Raw genomic sequence first — 8,383 nt, forward strand, 5'->3', positions numbered from 1 at the left:
CCAGATCCAGCAGAGCCAAAGTGAGTGGCAATGCTAGCATTCTGTAAAGGTCAAAGGCCCAGAAACTCTCACTGAGTCCAGAGCAGCACCACATGAGGGGAGTCCCTGCCCCGGGCCCCACACCAAGTGGGCACCACAGGGCGGGACTGATTCAAACAGAACCAGATGTGCATGTCCAGGGTGGGGTGGTAACTGAGGGTGTCACCATGTGCTGATCTCTCAGTCACCTCCCTTTTGAGAGCCCAGTCTGGACAGGACTCCTGCCCAAAGTGGTTCAGGTGCTAGGGGATGTCCACCTGGAAGACGTCCCTCCCACCCCTCCCTGGCAAGGCCTGCAACAGCCAGTGGGATTTGGCGAGCACAGTCATTTACTTCTGTCGCAGGTCGGGTAGCAGGGCTTGAATCTCCAGCTCTTCCACCTCATCGGGACCTAGGTTTTCTGGGCATAGCAAAGTGTCCCCAGTGTCCGCAAGACCTGTGTGCAAAGACAGGAGACAGAAAGAGAACAAGGCCATTCAAAGCTGTGCCTCCTAGAGACAAAGACCATATCATGGAGGGGACGCGAGGTGAATTGGGTCCTCTGGCTGAGCAATTCAGACTGGCTCACCTTGGCAAAGGGAATTCAGGGCAAGACCAAGCGAGGGAGGGAGCAAAATGAAATGGAGAGGCCTGGTGCTCCAGGAACCCACCAGGCCATGGGGAGCTCTCAGTCTGAGCACTGAAGGCCACAGGGACAGAGCAGGAGGGCCCTGGTGGGGAGCCTGTGAACATCAGGTCCCCAAACGTTTTGCCAGCAGACAGGTGTTGCTGTGGGGCCTTACCACTGGGGAGTCAGGGGACTTGCTCAGGCCCGGCCACAGGCAGTGGGGGTGGAACTGCCTGGGTTCCCAGGCTGGGTGCTGTGCTGCCTCTCATGGTCTCTGCTGGGCACACACACATGTGGGGACACACACACACACATGGGGACACACACAGACGTGGGGACACACACACATGTGGGGACACACACACACACACACAGACGTGGGGACACACACACACACAGAGGCAAGTGGCATGTGCAGACCTGGATGTGAGTCTGCCTCAGAGCACAAATGGGGACTGAGGCCCAGAGTGGTGGTCAGGGACCCCGGCCACTGTCTCCCAGCCCAGGCACCCTCTCTGTCCCTCTGAAGAACCCTCAGTCCCCCCACACCCCACCAACTGGTTCAACAGAAAACAAATGATCACAACCTGGCTGAGATCCAGGGCAGCACCGGGGGCCATGCAGGCAGTGCAGGGCAGGGCATCACTTGCCCACAATCACTCTGCAGCCAAACTTGTCCCCATCCCACAGCAAGGCCTGGATCTGGGCGGAGCTCATCCCCAGCCTCTTCTTCAGCAGCTCCCGCCAGGCCACGTCCTCCCAGTCCCCGGTGCACCATGTGGACGGCCAGGGTACAGTGCCGGGTCTACATAGCATGGGCCACCATTGTATCTCCAGGGTCTTGACACTCTTTAAGACGAAACCTGCAAAATGCTCTCAGAAGGACAGACAGCTAAACTTCATCTCCCAGGGCTCCCAGGGCTCCCAGGGCCTCTTGTTGCTGCAGATATACAGAACCACAAAGGTCTGGAGCTTAATACAGCAGTCTCCAAGCTCACAGCCCTGGGCTGGACCTCAGCCCTGGGCAGGACCTCAGCCCCATGTACCTGAGCTTCCTCCAAGCCTGCTGACACAAAATGGGGGGTGGTGGTCAGAGAGGGCTGACTCCTTCCATCAGTCTCCACATGGTCTGCTGACAGGTGGATGGTGACCCAGAGGACACATCCATCACATGGAGACGGTGGGGAGGTCAGGAAGGAGGACGAGACAGCAGGAGAGAGGCACGTGGTGAGTTCCAAGGCAGAAGGCCCCGAAACACTGGGAGCATTGAGGATGGAGGGCAAGCCCCTGTCTTCACAGCTGAGAGGCTGGGCTCTGGTCCTTTCCCAGCACAGACAGGCACTGTCCTGGGCTTGACTTCCCCCACCCAGGCCACCACTCCACCCCTCGGCTCCCAGCCCCATCCCTGCCCATGCTCTGCAGATCCCCTGTCTCAGCCCAGGGCTACTGAGGGCAGTTCCATGCTAACCAATCTGGCCTTGGCCCTGGGGCTGCCCTGGACCTCAGACAGCCCTGCCAGGTGTCTTCCCCATGCCTTTGGGAGCCACCTTCCTCCAAACCCTTCACACACCCTGGCCTCCACTGCCAGCTGATGCCACAGCCCTCGCCCAGAACCTCGAGAAAGAACAAAGGAGTGCAGGGACTACTGGGGCGGGCACACTCTGTGTCATCACCAAGGCCTGGGACAGCACCATACAGGGGTCACAGAATTCAAATCTCAAATAATCTGCTAGGTTACTATCACCTCATTCCATGGCTGGGGAGATGCTGAGAGATAGAAAGATAGCCCATGACTGCAGGGGGCCTGACCACACCTCCAATATCACTTATTTTCTTTTACCTGGAGAGGGATCCCTGTTTCCTGGAGGGGGTTGGAATCGGAGAAGCAGAGCCGCAGGCCTGAACCTCAGCTGGGTCTCAGCACCTCCGAGGGAGCCTCTGTTTCCACATGGCTGTGAGGATGAGGACAAGGTCCCAGAGGAACCCAGCCCAGGGCCTCCCAGGCCTTTCCTTCACTGAACACAGCAGAGCCACAGTTATCACAGGACCATGAGGTCCCATGAGTTCTGGCTCCTACCCTGGTGGCCTGCTCTGCTCACCTCTGGATTCACCACCAGTAGCCATGAGGGTCATCCTTCCATACTTGGAACATTCCACTGTCTTCCTCCCTCAGAGCCTTTGTAGGGTATGAGGAGACACATCATGCCCCTCAGAGTCAGGTGCTGGAATCTCAATTGCAAGTACCTTAGCATGACACTACAGACAAAGGAAAGGTCTTCACAGAGCTGATGGAGGTCACCTGAGCTCATTATGATGGACCCTCTTCTTACAGGACGCCTGGCCCCATGTGAAGGACACCTTTACAGACAGACAGGCAGGCACACAGGAGAACTCCGGGTGAAGAGGAAGGCAGAGCTCTCCAAGCCCAGATGCACCCACCGTGGCCAGAAATGACCTGGAAGTGAGGTGGTAGAGATGGGACAGACTCTCCCCACAGCCCTCATGAGAGCCAAAGTCAGCTGACACCTCGACCTTGGCTCCTAGCCTCCTGAACCAACATGGTTCATAGGTTGAGCCACCAAGGGTCACCTGTGTGACCCTGACACAAAAGCCGTTCTCCAAAGAAGACCCTTTATCCAAAGAGGACACAGATGGCCAAGAGGCACTTGAAAAGATGCTCAACATTCTTAATTATTAGACAAATTCAAATCAAAACTCCAATGAAGTATCACCTTATACTGGTCAGAAAGGCCATCATCAATATAACCTATGAAGAATAAATGCTGGAGAGTGTGCAGAGAAAAGGGAACACTTGTACACTGTTGGTGGAAACATAATTCAGAACAGTCAATATGAAGAAGAGTATGGAGGATCATTAAGCAACAACAAACAGAACTACCATATGATCTAGCAATCCCACTCCTGACTATACACCTGGAAAAGGCAAAAACTCTAATATGAAAAGATACATGCACCCCAATGTTCATTGCAACACTATCTACAACAGGCAAGATATGGAAACATCCTAAATGTCCATCAACAGATGACTGGATAAAGAAGATGTGGTACACACACACACACACACACACACACACACACACAGAGGAATACTTCTCAGCCATGAAAAATAATGAAGTAATACCATCTGTGGCAACATGGATGGACCTAGAGATTATCGTATTAAGTGAAGTAAGTCAGAAAGAGAAAGACGAATAATCTGTGATATCACTTATATGTGGAAAAAAGGATGATACAAATGAAATTATTTACAAAGCAGAAACAGACTCAGAGAACAACTTATGGTTACCAAAGGGGAAAAGCAGGGGAAGGGATAAATTAGGAGTTTGGGATTAACAGATACATACTACTGTGTATAATATAGTACTACTGTGGTGCTGCAGAAGACTCTTGAAAAGTCCCATGGACAGCAAGGAGACCAAGCCAGTCAATCCTAAAGGAAATCAACCCTGAATATCCATTGGAAGGACTGATGCTAAAGCTGAAGCTCCAATACTTTGGTCACCTGATGGGAAGAGCTGACTCACCTGGCTTCCGTCCTCTCCCCACCTGAGTCCTTGCTCCTCATACCAGGTCCCCAGTCTCTCACAGACCCAGATGTCAGGAAGTCAGCACAGGCCTAGTGTGCTCTTCTCACCCCAGGGGCTCCCAGGGATGCCGACAGGGGTGGGGATCTGTGGGGTTCCATCAGCCCTCCCTCAGGGTCCTGTCAGTCCTCCTCAAGGACCTCATCTTGTTTCTGGGTAGGACTTTGGATTCTCTCCTGTCCCCTACTAAGGCCACAGCCCTTACACCAGGACACCAGTCTCTCAGAGACAAGGAAGACAGGAAGTCAGCCCCCTATACCAGGTCCCCAGTCTCTCTGACACCCGGATGTCAGGAAATGCAGCATGTGTTCATCTGCCCTATGTCTTCCCAGAGCCCACTCTGCTCTTGGGTCCAAGGTCCCCCCAGTGTTTTCACCTTGACTCTCAAAAGAACTAAGATCTTCCCCTCTGCCCATCTGAGGCCCTGCCCCTTCTCACATTTGCCTAATGTCTCTGAGACATGGATGCGGAAGTCAAAACAGGTTGCCAAGTGCTCATCCCACCACAAGAGTCGCCTAGGGCTGACAGCAGGGTCAGGGATCTGTGGGGTTCCTTATAACCTCGCTCAGGGACCTCATCTTGAGCCCTGGCGAATCTGGGAATGCCCTTTGTGTTCACCAGAGGCAGGACCCTCACATCAAGACTCAGGGAGCACAGAGGGTGGATGAGCACATGCTGCCTTTCCTGACATCCAGGTCTCAGAGAAACTGGGGACCCATGCTAGGGGGTGTGGCCTCAGGTGAGCAGATGGAAGAAGCCCAGCTCCTCCAAGTTTCAAGTTAAGGACCCTGACAGAGGACTGAGGGGACCCTGGACCCAAGTCAGAGGAGTCCTCAGAGAAGCCCATTTCTGTTGTCAGTCCAGGGCGACCATGGGGGTAGGATGAGTGCAATAGGCATGTGCTGAATTCCTGACATCCGAGTCTTGGAGAGACTGGGGCCCTGGTATAAGGGGCCAGGCTTCAGCTGGGGAGAGCCGAGAATCCCAGGTCCTGCCCGGAGGCAAGGTGAGGTGCCTGAAGGAGGACTGAGGGGACCCAGCTTGAGGACTGATGGAACCCCACAGATTCCTGCCCCTGTAGTCATATCTGGAAGACCTTGGGGTGAGAAGAGCACACTAGGCCTGTCTGCCTTCCTCACATGAGGGTCTCAGAGAGCCTGGGGACCTCGTGAAAGAGCGAGGTCTCAAAATGGTAGATGGGACAGTCCCTGGTCCTGTCTGGAGTTCAGGCTCCATGCAAGGAAGGACTGAGGGGGTTAGACCCCAACAGGGAGGCAGGGATCCTGGCCCTTGTGGGGACTCTTGGAAACTCGAGAACTGGGTGTGCAGGGTGAGCAGTTTTTTGATCACTGACTTAGGGACCTCGGGAGGTGAGGTTTTTCGGGCAGAAGGCAGAGGCTGGACTTCCTAACCCCGAGGGAGGACTGAGCAGACTCCCACCCCCGTGGTCCGTGCTGGGAGGCCAGGCAGGATGTGAGGAGGAGTTGATGGCCGAGCATCTCACCAGCTTAAGACCCGTGGGAGGCCCTGGGCAGGTGCGGCTGCATGTGGGACCCCACAACCATTTCTGTTCAGACTCGGGTCTTGATCTGAGTTTCACTGAAGTGAAGTGAAGTGAAGTTGCTCAGTTGTGTCTGACTGCAACCCCATGGACTGTAGCCTACATGGCACCTCCGTCCATGTGATTTTCCAGGCAACAGTACTAGAGTGGGTTGCCATTTCCTTTTCCAGAGGATCTTTCCGACCCAGGGATCGAACCCTGGTCTCCCACATTGTAGGCAGACGAGTTTCACTGCAGGCTCCCAAAGGTGAGGGATCAGGCTGGTCAGGGGAAAGCTGAGCACTACAAGGGAGCCCCAAGAGGCCCTCCCACTGCACAACAGGGGGACCTCACAGAGTCCACCCCTCTTACCATCACAGAAGGCCCAAGGCTGTGCCACAGGATACCCTCGATGTGTCACCTCCATTTCTCTCACAGGAGCTCCAGGAACCAGGAGGTGAAGACAGAGGTCTGAGGACTGTGTACTGAGGTCAGAGAGCAAAGAAGGTCCAGGCAGTGCCAGGAATCAAGGTGAGGAGGGGATTCCACAAGCCCTAATCCCCCTACCTTGTCATTACCAGAAATCTCGAGCTGTGCTATCTGCATCCTGAGGAACCACCTCACTTCCTCCTTCAGGTAGCAAGGGGACTGGCCAGCCAGGAGGAGCACCCCTGTGAGGTCTGAGTAAAGCCCTCAAGGGTAGACCTGTAAGTGGTCTGAGTCAGACCACCCAGGGTGCAGTTCTCAACCAAATTAAGACCATTTAAATTCTCCAAATTAAGACAGCAGTTAAAGTCCACCTATTCATTTTTTTGCCTGTAATTGTTTGCTTGAGACTGGTAAAAACACTACTTTCCTTTTTGACAGAAATTGTACAAATCTAACTGATGACTATTATTTTTACTCTCTGTCATGGGGTGAATTTTGTGTCCCCCTCCAAATTCACATGTTAAGGCCCTAATCCCAGCACTTCAGAATGTGTTTCTGTTTGAATATAGGGACTTTGGAGGGGAGTTCAGAATGGGGAACGCATGTATGCCCATTACTGATTCTTGTCAATGTATGGCAAAAACCACTACAGTATTGTAAAGTAATTAGCCTCCAATTAAAATAAATAAATTAATTAAAAAAAACAAACAACAACAATGAAAAAAGAAAGGTATTTAAGGTTAAATGAGGTCATATGAGTGGGCCCTCATTCATTCTGACTGTGGTTCTTATAAGAAGAGTAAGTTTGGAGACATAAAGGAACACAGGGTTGGGCACGCACAGGGAAGGTGACATCTGAAGATTCAGGATGGAGACCACCATCTGCAAGCCAAGGAGAGAGGCTTCAGGAGAAACCTGACCTGCTGACACCTTCATCTTGGACTTCCAGCCTTCAGTACTGTCAGAAAATTAATTTCTTGGGCTTTTCTGGTAGCTCAGTAGTACAGAACCTGCCTGATAATGCAGAAGACACAGATTCAATCCCTGATCTTAGAAGATCCCACATGCCACAAAGCAACTAGCCCATGCACCACAACTGTTGAGTCTGTGCTCTAGAACCCGGGAGCTGAAACTGTTGCAGGCTGTGTGCCCTAGAACCCGTGCTCTGCAACAAGAGAAGCCACCACAGTGAGAAGCTTGCACACCACAGCTAGAGAGTAACCACCATTCGCCATAACTAGAGAAAAGCCTGTGCAGCAACAATGACCCAGCAAAGCAAAAAATAAATCAACAAATAAAATTATTTTTTAAAAAAAGTAAATGAATTTCCATTGTGCATGCTACCCAGTCTGTGACACTTTGTTCTGGCAGCCCTAGCAAACTAATACCTGATTCTTCTTTTGGACCTTTGCCTCTTCCTAGTGATGGAACTCCAGAAAATGGGAAATGGGGATCTGCTTGAAGGAAATGAGAGAAAAATATACTTTGGGAGAAACAACATGTTTGCCTAAAAACTCTGTCTCCTGGCCTAACATTTGGGAGATTTTCTGAGGAAGACGTGTGTGGCAGATCCTGCCCATGTCCCCTCTGCCTCATGGCTGCAGCACATACCAGCCAGTTACTAAAGTGCAAGCATCTCGTCAGTGGCTTGGAGGTTTTTCCCTCATGCCTGAAGCCTACTTTGTCAGTGCTTAGGGCAGACTGGAAATGTCAGAGACGTGATGCTTTGTGACCCATAGGAACTGGAGTATAAATACCCCAGCTCCCTCAGCCTCAAACACGATAACTCAGGTAATTCTCCATAGGCTAGCAGAGTTCTCCAGTAGAATGAAGCTCCCTTAATCTTTCTTGAAATGCAACTTTTCTTGGCTCCCTTCCTATCTCTATTGAAGCTCTCCATCCTTTCTCTGGAAAGCACATCTCCCAAGGAAACTACTTGCTCTAGAATTCTTATTTTAGGGTGTGATTCTGGGGGAATCAAAACTAGGGCCACCTGCCTTCTAGCTCCCTGTGTGTTCATATGAAACATCCATATTTCAAGATGTTGCTGTAGTTTCTAATTTAACAAGACGATATATTGCATTGGGGATTACCTGGTGGCTCAATGGTAAAGAATCTTCCTGCCAATGCAGGAGACTCCGTTTCAGTCCCTAGGTCAGAAAG

At 52.0% G+C, this 8,383-nt stretch overlaps 1 pseudogene; it reads right to left on the bottom strand.

Annotated features, from left to right (window-relative positions):
* Positions 1 to 281: 281 nt before the first annotated feature.
* LOC122690365 lies at positions 282 to 1,549 on the bottom strand (annotated as a pseudogene).
* Between the last annotated feature and the right edge of the window lie 6,834 nt (positions 1,550 to 8,383).

Source organism: Cervus elaphus, chromosome X, assembly GCF_910594005.1.
Source record: "Cervus elaphus chromosome X, mCerEla1.1, whole genome shotgun sequence".
Classification (NCBI taxonomy): Eukaryota; Metazoa; Chordata; class Mammalia; order Artiodactyla; family Cervidae; genus Cervus; species Cervus elaphus.